The sequence below is a fragment of the Meles meles genome, chromosome 10 (assembly GCF_922984935.1).
Source record: "Meles meles chromosome 10, mMelMel3.1 paternal haplotype, whole genome shotgun sequence".
NCBI classification, from domain to species: domain Eukaryota; kingdom Metazoa; phylum Chordata; class Mammalia; order Carnivora; family Mustelidae; genus Meles; species Meles meles.
The window spans coordinates 38,488,262-38,505,721 of NC_060075.1; the positions used below are offsets into that span (position 1 = coordinate 38,488,262).

Here is a 17,460-nt window from a genome sequence, read left to right on the forward strand (position 1 = left end):
CTTTGCTGTGCAGAAGCTTTTGATCTTGATGAAGTCCCAAAAGTTCATTTTCACTTTTGTTTCCTTGGCTTTTGGACTTGTTTGTTATTTTAATCATTAATCACTGACAGACCTGAAAGAGCCTAGAAATCTTGAAATCCTGCACCCATGCTTAACTGGTATTGTACGGACTGCTTTCCGTTAGCTCAATGATAGGGATAAAATGACACCTGAGATGAAGCTTTTACTTCTGAGGCTCTAATGGTTTAGTGGGGAGACTTGTGGGTAAGTCAGAAAGTGAAATACAAGGTTATAAGTGTTAGGATCAGACATGTTCAGGTGGCTTGGAAAGCCCTGGGAGAGGTCCTTCAAGGAGCTGGGCTGTGGGACTGGGGCCAGGAAATGCTTCTGGGGCAAGCTGACATTTCTTCAAAGTTCGCTCCATGCCATGTTGGTATACTGGAGATAGTGCAGGCATTTTCATGGCAGTTTAAGATAGAACTTAGGTAACTTTATCCTCAGCTTTTACTTCTGAATCTTGTTCAATAGCTAGAGGATTGAGTATGCTTTTAAGAGTAGTACGTTACAGACATACTTGGCATGTCTTTGTATTGAGCCAAAACATAAAATTTTTCTTTATAATATAGAATATTCTGTTGATTCTTTTCCTTCATAGTATTGATAGGGTATGAGTGGGAATGAAGGAGAATCTTCATTCTGTGCTCTGGAAAGAAGCTAAAAACATAGGATATGCTACTACATATTTATACCCTAGATTTAAAAAAACACAAAAAAGAGGTGTCATAAGGTGTGAAAAGACCATTACTAATACATTTAATTTAAAAAGTGTTGATCATTTAAACTTGGTGTGTTAGAACAATTTTGTCTGAGAAGAACGTGACTAGCTCTCCACTGATCCTATATGCAAAATACATTTTAGATGAGTTAAGAAATAAATGTCCAAAATGGAAACTATAAAATACTTAGAAGAAAGTATGGGTGAATCATTTGATAGTGGCATGAGGAAAGCTTTCTTTGGTAAAAAAAAAACAAAAACAAAAACAAAAAACAAAAAAACAAAGGAAATTTTAATGAAGGAAAGTTTGATAGATTTGATTATGCAAAATGAAGATGTCTTATTTGTAAAAAAAAAAAAAAAAAAGCAAATAAGAACCTTGAAAAGTATTTGCAATATTGAACCTATCACTCGTGTATGAAGAACAGCCGCAAAAAAGGGAGGGGCGAGAGGTGTGGAGAAAGAGCATTGACTTTGAAGGAAAGTGGGCAAAGGTCATTGATAAGACAGTTTGGTGGTGGGCATTAAAAAGCCTGGAAAATGTTTACCTGACTTTACTTAGCATTTTCCACTTCTAGAAAATTTTCCTGAGAAACAAAGACCAGAACAAAGGGAAGGGTTTGTTTTCTCTTGCACTATTATGGCAGTAAATTTTCTAACTGTCCAAAGTGGTCATCTGCTAAATAAACAATGACCTATCCAAATGCTGGACTGCACAGTTGCAGCCATTCAAAAATCATGTTTTTGAAGACAATGTAAGGATATTGAAAATGCTATTATATGGTCAAATTTTTAAAATAATTTACAAGGTACTTTGTGCTATAATTCATTCATTCATTCATTCATTCATTCATTTATTCATTCATAGATTTTATTTATTTGACAGAGAGAGTGAGTGAGAGGGAGAGCATAAGCCAGAGGGGAGAGGGAGAAGGAAAAGCAGACTCCCTGCTGAGCAGGGAGCCCAATGTAATGCCAGGCTTGATCCCACCTGGGATGTATGTGTGTATGTGTAGACAAAAGACTAGTTGAACATAGACTGTGTAATGTGAATGAATATGTGTCTTAAATGTGATTTTTCTTAGAATTTAAAATGCTTTTCATGTTTCCTTTGGTAAAAAATTAAAATTGAGGACTAGCAATCTATATTGAATTATAATCATACTGTATTTTTACAGATGATTTTTCAACTCTATTTCTCTGTTCTTAGGGCAATATGATACATCAAAATTCAATAATTAGAATTAAAGTTTGTTGTATAACACTTGTTTAGGTGGGTGTCCAAGTTGAATCAATATCTAATAGTTTTTGCTTGAGAATGTTATAGAATAATGTTACAATTGGCTGTATATTATTTTTACCTGACTAGAGAGGAAATTGTACTTTTTTCAATTAAATTATTTTAAATATGAGAAAGGCAAAAACCATGAAGAGTTGAGTAAAGAAACAATTTCATATATAAAAATACCAAAAAGCTATATTGTTTGCCTTATTTACTCACCTTTAGAAATTGTGTAACTGTATTATAATTTTCATTAAAATCTGAATATTTCTTACATTCCCACATTCATTGACGGGTAAAATAATTCCAAAATCATTGTTTGAATCAGTATAAAGGAAAACAGTATAAGTGGTAATATGAAGGCAAATAAAATTGGGCTATAATTTTAAAAATTAATTGATTGCTTTCTAATTGAAGGAGAGATCCATTTCAAGTTACTGTTTATGGAAATAGAAAAAAATGGCTGAGGGTAGAATTGCGATGTGAAAGAAAATAGCTCACATCGTTTAAAAATAGGTCTAGGGACATTTAGTAGGGGAAAACAATGATTGATAGAGACATTTTCGGAGATTCCTCACGATAGAATTGTCTTATAGTCTATTTTCCAATGAGACTCCTACTTTTTTGATTTGGTAGCTAGTTGAAGGATCCGATGTATAAATTCCTTTGATTTGAAAATATCCCAACCCACTGAGCTTGAATACTATGAGCTGTCATTTAGCACAACCTTTAACAATTCCATCAGACTGTTTTTTACTGTTCTTTCATGAAGACAGATGGAAACTTTAGAAAATTAGGACAGAAACAAATAAACAAAGGCAGAGAAAAAAAGTAGAATAAGAGGAGTACTTCTGAACTCGAATTTACCTTTATTTCTGAAACTTCAGTTATTGGTTTAGAAACATGATAATGATAGCAAGTAAGATTTATTGAGCACTTATTGTATGCCATTTCCAGTGCTTCCTCCTTCACGTGGATTATCTCTAGTGGTCAACCAGAGCCTGTTGGGAGAGGAAGTTATTTTGTCAAATCTCAGGTGTATCCTTATTTTATGTGCCATGAAGAAAGAAAAAACAATACTGTCACTTAGACTATACTGTCATTGACTACAATATATATCCTAATGTGAGAAATATTTGAAGAATTGTGAAGAATTGTGATATATTAAATGCATTAGCTGGTAGATGTCAGACTTGATTAGCAGACTGATCATTAGCTGGTTCCTATCTTGAAGATTTTTTTTTTTAAGATTTTACTTATTTATTTGACAGAGAGAGACACAGCGAGAGCGGGAACACAAGCGGGGGAGTGGGAGAGGGAGAAGTAGGCTTCCTGTCAAGCAGGGAGCAAAACGTGGGGCTCCCCGGACCCTGGGATCATAACCTGAGCTGAAGGCAGAGGCTTAATGACTGAGCCACCCAGGCGCCCCTTGAAGGCTAGTTTTTAAAAAGGTTATTATCACTGAAAGGAGAAAATTTTACAAATGTATAAACATGGAAATAAAAAAACAATGCTTCAATTCAGAATGAAAGTGAGTGTCTTCCACACATCTCTTGGCTAACTTTAGGCCTGCCCTTCCCAGGAACAGTATACAACACCCATTTATGCGAACAGAGAATTAAAAAAAAAAAAACAAACCAACAGATTCCAAGGGGTCTGTCAGTCTTCAGGGAGGAATAGCTTTTTCTGTAAGCAGACGCTAAGCTTTAATTTCTGCTGGTTTTAGACATTAGATTGCAAAGTTGTACACCTAGCGGTGAGGATTGGTGATGGGGAGGATTTTCAAAGTAAAACAGTAAATGGATATTGAGAAATAGATACGTTGTTGCTAGGGGAATGTTCTTCCAGAGATACTGAACCATAAGCCATTCTTATATATGAGACTTTGGGAGCAGAATAAAATAACCCTTACTAACATACAGAGTTTACAGATTACATGTATTCTCTGAGCACAGTCGAAAACAAAGTGTAAGTCTAATTGAAAATATGTTGTGATTTAAATCCTGTCTATTACCTGGTACAGACCTGAGGGGGGAAGAGGGAAGGAAGGAGAAATGGAGGTGTTTTGTTTTGTTTGTTTGTTTTGAAAAAAGGTAGGGGCGCCTGGGTGGCTCAGTGGGTTAAAGCCTCTGCCTTCGGCTCAGGTCATGATCCCAGGGTCCTGAGATCGAGCCCCACATTAGGCTCTCTGCTCAGCAGGGAGCCTGCTTCCCCCTCTCTCTCTGCCTGCCTCTCTGCCTACTTGTGATCTCTGTCAAATAAATAAATAAATAAAATCTTAAAAAAATAAATAAAAATCTAAAAAGGTAATACAAGGGGAGCAGTTGTAGGGGCTAGATACTGCAATATCTAGTACAGTTGGTTCCCAGTTCCTGGCATAGAGCTCCTAAAACCCTTGGAATTTTCTAAGTGATAAAGGTAATATGAGCATCTTTTGTTTTAAGGAGGCAACACTTGGTGGGCCCCTAGATAGCTTCAGATGCGGACTGGTCTCCAGAATAGCAAACCTTGATAGAAGCTTGTAAATTTCAGCCATCACACAATCCTTGGGGAAGGGAGAGGGAGTAGAGATTGAGTAGATCATCAATAGCCAATGATGTAATCAGCCATGCCTAGGTAATGAAGCCTCCATAAAAATCCCTAAATGACAGGGCTCAGAGAGCTAGAGAGTTACGCCCACGTGCTAGGAGGGTGGCACACCCCAACTTTGAGGGGACCGAAATCCATGTGCTTGACCTTGCCCCATGTACCTCCTTCACCTGTATGTTCATCTGTATTCCTTGTAATTAACCAGTAATAGTTATGAAAATGTTTTGCAGAGTTTTCTGAGCCATTTCTGATAATGAATCTGAAAGGATGGGATTGGGGGACCCACCCCCGGCTTTGTAGGCAAGTTGGATGGAGTGTCTTATGACTAATGTTTGAAGTGGTCAGTCTTGGGGGACTGAGCCTTTGAATGTGTGGAGTCTGATGCTAACTCTGGGGAGCTAGTATTAGAATATTAGAATAGTATTAGAATTAGAACTAGTATTAGAATTAGGACAGCCAGTTGTAGTCAGACTTCGTTGGTGTCAGGAGTGATGTGAGTAAAAGTAACTCAACCATAATTTGGAGAAGTGGGTAATGAGGAACCCATATACACAAAGCAGGCAGAGGACAGTGAAGCAAGTAGGGGAAGAACACTTTTTAACTCTTCACTGCCGTCCAGGAAGAATGAGCCTGTGATTGAAGCAGTGCGTATTGTAGATCAAGGGACAAGGGGGTTATGCTCAGTGCCAATCCCACCTGGAGAGTGGAGGCAAGTCAGAGAGAGGTGTGTTTGTGTTGCTAATATTAAAGAATTTGGTCTAGGCTTCCTTGGACTCATATGTTTGTCTCACTTATTCTTTGTCATTTTTTTGCTGTAAGGCTGGAGCTTTTCCCTTTCAACAACTCAGAGTTTTGCATAGTCATTATTGAGTAAAGCACAGACAATACATTATCTACAATTTGCAGTTTGGGTTATTAAGAGCAAAAATTTAAGACACAAAGCAATCTGCACGTAGAATACTTTCTAGATATGAATAATTATTTCCTTAATTGTCCAAAGTCTAGCTTTGTTCATACTCAATTTGTTCATATTTTTTTGTGATTCATCTTTATCGGATCTTTGCAAAACATTGTAGTTATTTTTCTAAGATACAATAATTCCTTTTTTGCACTTATATTTCATCAGATTGTGAACAGTTTAATTATTGCCATTATAGCAAGAACAAATGATAGTAAGTGTGGGAACAAAACATTGACTCTCGGTGAGTGTACAGTTTGGGGTGTAGGGAGAAGAGCACATGTATGGTAGACTGGACAACAGAGTGTCCTACCCCAGCGCCTTGGTGTGCATGTTTCACAGGGGGAATGGAGAGCTTTGACTCCCTGGGTATTAGGTGAGATCTGCTGCTGTATTTGTGATGCTCAAAAACCATCCAGCTCCTTTGTTCCTAGGCTTTGTAGAGATTCAGAGGTCTTTTGAAAATCTCTCATTTATATATTCATCATCATCCATTTTTATAATTATTACTAAAAATGCACATAATGGAATATGTTAGTGGTTGGAGCTGGTATTAAAATAGATAATAGACTTTCAAATAAAACTTGTAGGCATTCTCAAATTTACAAGTAAATTTTTTTTTTATGATAGTTGAATATATTTTGGCAGTAATGGTAGGGAGTAATATTACAAATTGATCATTGAACTCTGTCTTTTAAACTTATCTTATAATTAGAGTTTGACTCTTCATATTTCTGTGTGTATGAATTTGTCTGTGTTTGCTTTGTTTTAAAATGTGAAACTAAAAATACACAGAAGTTGAAATTTAGTCCCACTGCAGTCCCATAATCTCCTCCTATTTTGTTCTGTTGCTAAGTCAGAAATTCACATTTACTAGATTATTATCTATTGCCATGGAAATCGTTTTGTTATATTTCAATTTCACTACAGGAACAAGCAGCAGGAGCTAATGGACCATAAGAGGGAAATTTGTTGTTTAAATAATGATTATCTTTTATATTTGGCTAACATGAAAAGGGGAAAGAAAGTACAATTCTTTTGTCACACAGCTTGAGAAGGTAAATGGATGAGAGTTAGAGGCAGAATTCACCTTAAGAAAATTCATGGCTGTCTTGTGAGTCAGAAATTACATGACCCACTCACAAGCTGAACTGTAAAAGGTGTCCTTACAGAGTTATGTTTCATCAAATAACAAAGGAAGTCCTCCTTGTGGGTTTGGCTCCCCAGAGGTGAACATTGAGGTGGAGTTTCTGGTGCAAGATGTGCGTCAGGGGCTGTGTGCTGTGGCTGGAAGGGGAAGCTGCAGGATCGGGCAGGCCCCATGAAACTCAGTATTCTGGTATCATGAAACTCAGAAACTGGTATTGTCCTTAGGGTTGCCTCCTGTTGCCCCTGCCTTGTCGTGGGATGTGGGCAGCCCCCATGTGGGGCTGCTCTCTGCAGCTGCAGGAGATTGAATTCTCCAGACATGGGCACTGTCTTCTGACCACACTCCCTGCACGCGGCAGTCAGCCAGTCCATCCTTGAAAGCTTATCTTGGAGACGAGTCTGTCTACATGATCTTTTTCTTCTATGAGTATCAGGGATTTCCTGCAGTTTTATCCTTATGGTATTTATAATTCCCGGTATATATCATCTGTAATCAGGCAAGTGTTCACATTTTTTAGACATATTGGTGATAAAAGCCCTCTTAACGTTGTGATTTGGTTTAAGTGTTTTTTGAATTATGTAGATTGTGTTCTGCCTCTAGCTATAGCATATCCTTTTTTTCTTTCTTTTTTTTTTTTAATTCATAGCGGACTGTGGCCCTTTATAGAAAGTTAAGGCTCCTCTGAATAGTATGTGACCATTTATAAGTGGACATATTTTTTTTAACTTTTTATTTTATAATGATTTCAAACTCTGAGAAACGTTTCAAGAAAAGGACAAAGAACTAACGTAAGTTCTTCACTCACATTTCCTGTTATGTTATATTACTACAGTTGCCTTATCGTATGCTCCTTCTCTTTCTCCCTCACCCTTTACTCTGATACATTCTTGTTTTGGAGTTTGTTCATTTGTTTGTTTGTTTTCTTGGGTTGAGATGAAAAATTGCAGACACGATGCCTTAGTATTCCTTTGGTACTTCAGTATTTCTTAAAAATAAGGATGTTGTTCCACAGAACCCCAATATAATAATCAAAACAGGAAATAAATATTAATATAATATTACCATCTGTTCCACAGATCTCATTCACAACTCACAAGTTGTCCCAGTGATGTTCTTCATGAGTCCAGAATCCAGGATCACACCTTGTGTTTAGTTGCTTGGCACAACTGGTCTCCTTCAGTCTGGAACTATTCCTTAGTGTTCTTTCATCTTTCGTGATCTTGATATTTTGGAAGAGTTCAGCCAAATCATACTTCTTCTCTATTTGGTTTTATCTGATGTTTCCTCATGAATGAGTTAAGATTATTTGGGGCAGGATTACCATAGAAGTGATGCTTTGTTCTTAGTTCATCCTGTTAAAAGGTGGTTAGGCATGTCCTATACCTTTCTTGTTTGTCCCAGCCTTGGAATTACTAAGAAATGGAAAATGACATTTAGACATTTAGACACCAAGGTCTGGGTTCTAAAGATGCTCATTGCTACTGGAGTATCATTCCTTCTAGGTCTTCTCAGGGAATGGAATTTGACAGGTTTTTACAAACTCTCTATGTCTGTCTGTCTGTCTGTCTGTCTATCTGTCTATCTATCTATGCCTGGGTCCTGTTAACCTCAAATGTTTACCTGTTTGCTCATTTCCCCCTGTATATAAACAATCTCTCATCTATGTGGGTCACCAACGTGGCTTGGCCCTGCTATCCCCAACCAGCTGGTTGAATATTGGGTTTTGGCTTTGCTGGTGATGCCAAGTACTTGCTCAGTCACAACCAAGAGGAAGGGGCCCTGATGCCATTTTATATTTCCTATTCCTATTATTACTTTTCTGTGGATATAAAGTACTGCAGTGATTCCAAAAGCAAAATTCAGCAGAGGAGGTAGTATTTGTTATGGGCTATATCATAAAAGCCATTCCTAAATTAAAAATGGGATTCTCTAGTGGTTTAGTGGTTTCTTTTTTAGTTTTGTTTTTTCAAAATGAATACTATTCTAAGATGTGAATGACAGGATTTTCGTGCTTAGCTTAAGATTCTGTTAAGGACAATAATAATAGCACTGGGATATGTGCTAAGCATTTTGATATTAAATATAGTTTCTGAATAAGAAACCATTTATATTGTTAAGGCAGATCTTTGGTTTCTTTTGGATTTATTTCTTGGTCATTCAATAAGTGATAGTTATTAGCAAAAACAATTTTTGTTGTGCCTTGTTTGTTGGTTTGCAAAAATGAGAACAGTTATGAGTCCGATAATTTTGTGCTTTTATTTTCAAGTAACAAAGTATTCTTATTTTGTGATGATACTAAGGAAAGGCAGTTTAAAAGCTAGTTTTAAAGGATCTGTAGCTTTGAGAGGTTATAATTTAGAATGGAGGCATGGTGGTCAGAGGAAATGAGCCAAAGTTAAAAGCCTTTTCTGTGCCATTGAATCTGTAACCATCCTCAAAGTACTCTGCACTTTATGTCACAAAAAAGCCTCAAATCCCGTGGGTAAATGTTATCTGCAGGAACCTCATCATTTCTGAAAAACAGTTCTTTTATTCTTAGAGTGTTTGAACAAGAAATACAAATAATAGTATTATCTTCTCTTAATGCAGGAAAACATATGGATATAGGGGTTCGGCTATTTTTGAATAAGTGCTTTGTGATACAAAAAGCAAAATCAAATTTAAAATTAATGGTTGGTTAGACAGAAACTTAAGGTGTTGGTTAAATCTCTTTTGCCTCCTTTGTGACTCAGGGGTGTCAGTTCTCTTTTCTTGTGGGGTTGTTTTATGCTTGATTTTCTTTTGGAAGATAAAATATAATTACTTGTCAGCCAAACATTTATGGCATAGACACATTTGCAAATAGCTTTAAAGGTGGATCTTGATTATATATAAGCTGTGAGGAGCACACAAGATGTGGGCAAAGCAGTTGATGAGCAGTAAATGTGGTTATACAGAGGAGAGAAGTTAGTGAAGACTCACATCATTCTTGTGCTTTAAATATGTTCACTTTTTCTCATGAGTCTTTTATGATTTCTGCTCTCCTTGTCCAGTATAACTTTAGTTGCTTCTTATCCCATTCCATCTCCTTTACTCTGTCTCTCTCCCTGATACAAACTCACTCACACATAAATACACATACAGTCACACTTGAACTTAAATAATTGGCATGCTTAGAAGTGTTCCCAGATGGAGGCCACACAGGGCCAATGTCTATAATTGTGTGTTTGTGTATACGTATGTATACACACATACACACATGCACACACATACCATTTTCAAATAGTTGGCACTGAAAGTATTTGGCTTACTGTAGTACAGTATGCAGCTACCGTTTGTTGAGTGAAGGAGTCCAAAAAGACAAGTAATATGAAGGACTAAGTGAACAGAGTGGAGGAATGTGCAGAGTCTCATGAAGACATGATTTCTACTATGAAGATTCGTTTGTTGTAGGGATGGCTTCTCCAGAATGATCTAATATTCATATGGAACAGTTGTTAGGTTGAATCCACTGCTTTTCCCCACCTCTCTGAACCAAAATTTATTTCTGATTGACAGAGGGTAGTTAATTGAACTGTCCCGAAACGTCACTGGAAAGGGTAGATCATCCCTTAGATGAAGGCAGTGATCTGTGCATGGGGCCTGATATGTGTATTTTTCCCTCCTCTCAATAAAGGTCTTCTTAGTGAAACTCATTTTATGTCTTGTGACAGCCAAGTAACACAGAGTAGAGTGAAATGACTTTTGTCTGACAGAAACCATAGCAAACCACGCAGGACATTTGCCTTTAAGAGCAACAATAAAAGGATCAAACATTCTCTAGTTACCACTTTAACAGTTTACAGTTTGGAGTGGTACTGCTAGTCCTGTCAATGAAAATTACCGCTTGGCATCTTTTTGGAGTATCTAAATGTGTGGTCAGGGACCCACTTGGGCACAGGGAAGTGCTATGAGCCCAGTTCACGATTTTCTGTACTACTGCCTAATGTGTCCAAAATGCTGAGAGCAGGGCACTGCTTCCCCTGCTACTTTTTTTGAATGTCAATATCTTCCCCTTTCTTTCCACGTAGGGTTACATTTATTCCATGGTATAGCAGCAAGTCCACTTCTAACTTACATAAACCATTTTCCTCCGTTCGGTACTAGGTCCAAAGTTTCAGGGACCAAAAATTCTTCAAGTGGGTTATTAGGTGTAATAGAGAGCCCAACGAAAATGCATACCTGTGTACACCAAAAGATGTATACAAGAATGTTCATAGCTGCATTCCTCCTAATAGCCCCACATGGACACACCTCTAAGGTCTATCAACAGTACAACGAATACATTGTGGTGTATTCATTAAATGTGGTGTAGTCATTCATTGGATAGCAATGGAAACAAATGAACAGCTGGTCCAGGTAGCAACATAGATGAACCTCAATCATGTTAAAGGAAGACAGACGAAAAAGGATACATTACATATTCAATTTATATAAAGGTTAACCACTGACAAACCTCATTTTTGGTTTTGGAAACCAGAGTAGTGATTACCTTTGGGAAGGAGGAAGAATAATGACTCAGAACGGGCAGACTCATGTTGTAGTTACTGATGTGGGCGGTGGGTACATGGTTATCTTCACGTTGTGATAAGTCATGCCAAATCATCATGTTTGTGTCCCTTTCTGTGTGTGTTACGTTTCCATTAAAAAACTTATTTTTAAAAAATTGATGTAATTACCCTCTTGTATGTAATGTCTACTTTTTTCTGGATGCTTTTAAGATTTTTTTTTTTTGTCTTAGTTTTATGTTTGACTATAATATGTATAGGTGTGATTTTCATTGTAGTTTTCCTCCTGTGGTTCACTGAGCTTTGGGAATCTATAATTTCATGCCTTTCACCAAATTCAGAAAGCATGTTGCCAATTATTTTTTTTTAATTAGACTTAAAGACAGTAGAGAGACTGACCTCACCTACACTCAGGAAAAGATGGCACCGTATATGCATTACTCGTTCTAAGCATATACTTCATTTTATAGGTCAGCATCTCAACTTTGCAAGTTCCTGCCTCCCAGCTGGCCCCGTAAAACTCAACTGAACCAGTTTTCCCATTCGTTCTAAGTTCTTGTTTAGCCTGTCAACTCTTAAGCCACTAACGATTAACCAGTGTATACCCTTACCTCAGACTATACCTCCTAAAGTGCTTCACAGTGGAAGGCTTTCTCTTTACCATTATGTTTCAGGGGCCGCTGAAGACTGGTGGTGTTGTATATATATATAGGTGTATGTATAGGTGTTGTCCACTCACACCTAGCTTTTGCCAGCTCAGTGCAGATCCTTTTGTGCATGAAAAATACCCACCCTTTCTTCTCTTCCATTAACTGGTCAGAGGGAACTTCTTGTGATGCCAGTTTATGTGGATTGAGGGAGAAGTCCCGAAGGATTAGGGGTAGATACTGTAATAGTCCGAGTCATGACATTCAGCTTAGCTGTGGCCATGTTCCCAGTCTTCGAGGGAGTGGAGTGCTGTTGTGTCCATCTAGTTGTATGGTTTGGTGAATCAGATAACGGCAGCTTATGATGGTGGTTTGATTATTCACCTAGTCCCTTGATGTCCTGTGGTCAGGTGTTCCAGCTCTCCCAGGGACCACTAGCAAATTAGGAGAGCAATCTTAATAAGGTCCCCAAGAACCACATGTGATTAGCACTGGCGCGTTGCACTGTGACACTGACCATGCGGTTGTGCAGCGGCCATTTCTAAAGGCACTTTCTGGTTATAAAGCATTCGCACATGTTCTCTCTCATAGGACACGGTATCCTTTCTGCCGGCCTCTGGGTCTACAGATGTAAAAGGCCCAATGTGAAATCGAGATTACAGAGAGGACCTCGCTATTTTGGTGGCTCTGCAGCCCATGGCGCAACTACTACTACTACTACTACTGCTGCTACTGCTACTACTACTTCTACTACCATTACTACTACTGCTTATGCTGTTGCTACTACTACTACTACTTCTCCTACTGTTACTACTACTTCTCCTTCTTCTTCTCTTCCTCTCTCTCCTTCTTCTTCTTGAATGATAATTTAATGTTGGGGAAGGAACTTAGGGTGTAGCCTTTGGCAAGGGGACATGCTGGCCCTAATTTTGGGCCACAGATACAGAAGCAGGCAGGGCAGGGCCCGACAGACAGGTGTGCAACCCAGGTGGCTCCGATGCCGGTGTTCGTACAAGCCATGGTGACTTATGGTTCCATCTGAGTGCACAAACCTGGGGTTGACATCCAGGAAGTGGGCCATGGGTGGCCAGCCAATGCTGCCCAGACCAACCCATTCACCCATCAGTTTTTCTCTTGAAGTGGGTTAGGATGCTGGCCTCTGGGAGCAGACCTGACACCATAGGTTCACCAGTTAGACGATGGTCTTGATGCCACCAGTCACTTGCTCTGCTATTTGCCTGTGGTGGTTGGTACTCACCCAGACCACTATAGTCTTGGGCCAGATTTGTTCCAGCTCCCCATTCTCCAGCTGCCAAAGCACCTGTTATGTGCTGTCACTACCAATACCGAAGTTAAATGTGTGCAGAGAAGAAAAGAGCTCCTGCCAGATCTTGCACTGGTGCATTAGATGGCCCCAGGAGTCCCCAAGTAAGATGACTTTGTGTTCCTTATCTTTGCTATGGGATATGAACCCCTGTGCAGGGACATTCAGTGTCCGTTGCCCTGCATGTCCTACACCTGCAGGGACTTGCTGGTGCCTTCTCCTCTTCAATCATCTTGGTGCTACAGCTTGTGCTGGATCCAGCATCTTTTTAAAACGCAAATTGCCATATTTGAAAGAACATAAGCAGTAGAAATCCAAGATTTGGATAACAGTTGAGATTAGAACCCCAACTACTTGATTCTCTTCCTCTCCATTTGGGTCTCTACTCAAATGTTGTTTTGGCTCCCAAACCAGAAACATTAAGAGTAGAGGTAGAGGGAATTTTAGGTTTCCATCTTTAAGGCATAGTAACTCCACCAAATGGCTTAAACTGTGGCTGAGTATGATAGCTGTGACTCTTCCTTTGGAAAGGAGCTAGTCAGGGTTTATGTGGAGAGGAGGAAGGCTTTGTGCCATACCCGCCACTCCAGATGCATGTTGGTGGAAATCCTAGAGGGACATAAGCGCTTTCTGACCCAAGACACATTAGGCCACATTTTCTTCCTTCTTTCCTCTTTGAGACCAATGATAATCACTTCTTACAGGTTTTTTGTTTGTTTGTTTGTTTGTTTTTGTATTAGAGCATAGTAAATCATGGGCCATGGAGTAGACAAGTTAGCTTGCCCTTAATGTGATGAATCTGTGCCTTTGGCTTTAAGAATGTTTGCTGTATATAAGAATGAATCAGTTCCTTGGTACTAGAGAGCACAACATTTATAGTTCCCATTAACCAAAGGATCCCAGTGATGACTTTATAACCTGAGTAAAGTCTTAATACAGAAAGGGTTTTTACCTGCATCTGAATTGTCATCTCTTTAGCCACTTTCACTTCCTTCTTTGTGGAAAAGATGCTCTTTCTCCTGTTCAGAGCTGTCTGTATACCTGTGTTTTAGGTCTTCTTTTTCCCCAGCTCCATAGGCCTTTGTTCCATTAATTACTTACGGCCTTTTGAACTAGCCCCTCTTCCCTGATTGCTTTTCTGAGCTTTTGAACATGAGCAAGTTTTTCTCAAGTCTAAACACAAAGACAAAAGCACTCAGACCCTCCCTTGATTCTGTGCTCACTGCTTGATGATTCTTTTATTCACAAGTAGGATTCTAGAAACAAGCCACTCTACCTGGCCTCTCTACTTCCTTGCGTCCCCTGTGTTGTACAGCCTTCTGCGATCTTGCTTGTTCACACAACTCTTCTGAGAAGGTCATCAGTCTCTGACTTCTGAATGTTATCAGTCTCTCACTTCCTAAATGTTAAAGGTCATCAGTCTGTGACTTACCAAATGTAAACATTTTTCAGCACTTCTTTGAAACTACTCTTATTACTTGATTCTGTTGAGTGTTAGTTCATTAAAACATTCTTCTCTTTTGGTTTCCGGGACTCTACCCTTCATGAGTTTTTCTCCTTCGTATCTGGCTACCCCCTGTTGGTGGACTTGCTTTCTACCCTTTCTCTCCTTTGTGGTGTCCTTAGTGTTCTTCCTTGGACTCCAGGCCCTTCCCACTCTATAGCTTTCCCCTGAGTAGTCAGAACCCCTTGTAAGGATCAGCAGCCAATTGTTATGCCAATTATATACTAATAACTCCAAACTCTCAAGCTTCAGTTAGGCCTTTTTCCTGATATCTAGTTGCTTCCAAGATATTGCATTAAATATCCTGGAAGATAGAAGAAAATAAATGGAAGAATATCCAAGAATGAGATGATAGACACATGTGATGATAACAGAGCTGTTCTTCCTCCTTTATTTCCTATTTTCGTGTGTGTAACAACCTCGACTCCATTTCTCAGTCTAGAATGTTAATAAGCATTTCATCCTTCCATTTAGCTCACAATAGCACAGCCGGCATGTTACCTGTCATATCCTAGGCATGCAGTGTTATGTTTGGATGAATGAATGAATACATGACTTCTTTTCCTCCATCCCTTACATTCATCCAGTCACCAAGTTCTGTCCCTTCCACCTGGCTTTCTTCTGCTTACTGCTAGTATAATTTCCTCCCTCCACTTCATCATCTCCACCGTTACTTGTCTAATTGAAGCTGTCTGTGTAGCTTACATATATTCTGTTAACCACATTAAAAAGTAAAGCTAAAAGAGGTGATAGTGATGTTAATAATGCATTGTATTTGATCCAGTATATCCAAAATATTATTTCAACATGTGGTCTAATCACATTTCAATGTCCTCAACCTATATATACCCTATTCTCTTTGTCTGGAAGCCTCTGACCCTTCTACTCAACAAACTTTTTCATATGGTATCAGCCTGAATGCTGTTTCCTTCATGATTCCTGCCTTGAGCTATTTTGGCAAATTTCTTATACTTGTGGCTTTTGAGGTTTTTGTTTTTTGTTTTTTCCATATCAAGTAGGAAGCATATTTTACCTCGTGACCAAGATGTATGCATATGTGTGCGTGTCTTCCCATATTCTTGCCTATAGCTGTACTGAAATCTCTGTGTCTGTTTCTAAATTTATACCTACGAGAAACTGGAACAGAAGTTCAAAATTGTTTTATTTCATGATGTACACATAAGTCTATTATTGCATTTATCAGGATGCACTTATTTATTTATTTATTTATTTGCCTATATCTCCTCCCTATTCTCTATACCTTTTCATAAATAAATAAATTTATTTTTCGTGACAAGTCCAGTGCCTGGTCAATGTGTGTACTCAGTATATATTTATTGACTGACTCCAGTCTAGAAGAGCTGTTCATATGGGTTCAAAGACATCATTTTAACCATCAATATTAATTAGCTACAATAGTTTGTGCAGGGCTGTCTCAACCCTGGCTGATTGAAATACAAACACCTGGGTGATAGAAGGGTTTTCTTTATTCCCCGATCTGCTTATATCTGAATAAGGAGCTCAGATTTGTTCTCTTATTCTGGCCACATGGAAAATGGATAGCAGTGAGAACTTGATGTTTTTCACTTAGAATCAACTCCAGTACTGTAGAGAAACACATTCTGGTACTTTCTATGAAGGGAGCCGAAGTTTGTACTCTGAGGTTAGCAGTTTATGCCTGGTATTTAAAAAAAATTTCTGATGACATGATACAATCTCAGAGCATATCAGAAAGAAGCCAGATGGCTCATTTCTAGACCAGTTTTACTGCTAATTAAAGGGCTAATTTTTCTCTCACAAACTCAAAGAGTGTGAATGTATTTATTGTCAAAATACTCGATAGCTGGACAAGCTAAATTGGTTCACGAAGACCTAATTGGGTATTTTCCATCTTGCAAAACTCTGGTGCTGATATTTAAGAGACCCTGGGGAATAGCTGTTAGTAAAGGTATTGATTACAAGTCTGCTGCTTTTTAATCGCTGTGTATTAACTCAAGAAGCTGGATTTCAAGGGACTAAAATTTTGAAGAAAAATAACATTCTCAACAGCTAGAGCTAGTCCTTTCACTTCCACTTAGGTGAATAGTTTTGCTTTTATTACATTTTAAGTGTTGCTGTCAGTCTGCGTGAAGAGACCCACATGACAAGATTGCTCTTACTCTGACAAAAGATCATTATCTGGCTGGAGCATATTCTAGGAATCAATAAATATATAATATGCTATTTCAGATTCTTTGAAGATATTAAGTAAAATCTCATTTTGGATGTAGGAGGTGTTTCTTAATAAATATTTAAAACCTCTATTGGCAGGGCCTTAATGTGACAGCTAATAAATACACCATTGAATAAGTGTTAACAAAAAGACATATTACGGTGAAGTACCTTGAAAGTATGTAGGTGAAATAATAAAGTACCACCTTTTCCTAACAAACAAATTAGTGATGATTTAATTCTTTCATGTTAATTGATGTTGAGGAATACACACAGCAAAGTTTTGATGGAACTGTTTTTACCCTCTCTTAGTAATTTACTTAGGATTTTTATTCAGATAATTCATAAACTAAATTATCTTCAGAGAAGAGTTGCCAATTGCAATATATATACGGATTTTGTTTTTTTGCCTAAACTTCATGTACATGTATGAATGCTGTTACAAATGTTAGGGAATATTTAACCAAGGTCCTGACTTAGAAAGTTGCCTTTCA

At 38.2% G+C, this 17,460-nt stretch overlaps 1 protein-coding gene and 1 pseudogene across 1 annotated transcript in view; one reads left to right on the forward strand and one right to left on the reverse strand.

Moving 5' to 3' along the window:
- Positions 1-17,460, forward strand: part of IMMP2L (inner mitochondrial membrane peptidase subunit 2) — an 869,268-nt gene that overhangs the window by 143,322 nt on the left and 708,486 nt on the right. The gene's annotated exons all lie outside the window — the stretch shown is intronic.
- Positions 12,634-13,436, reverse strand: LOC123952225 (annotated as a pseudogene).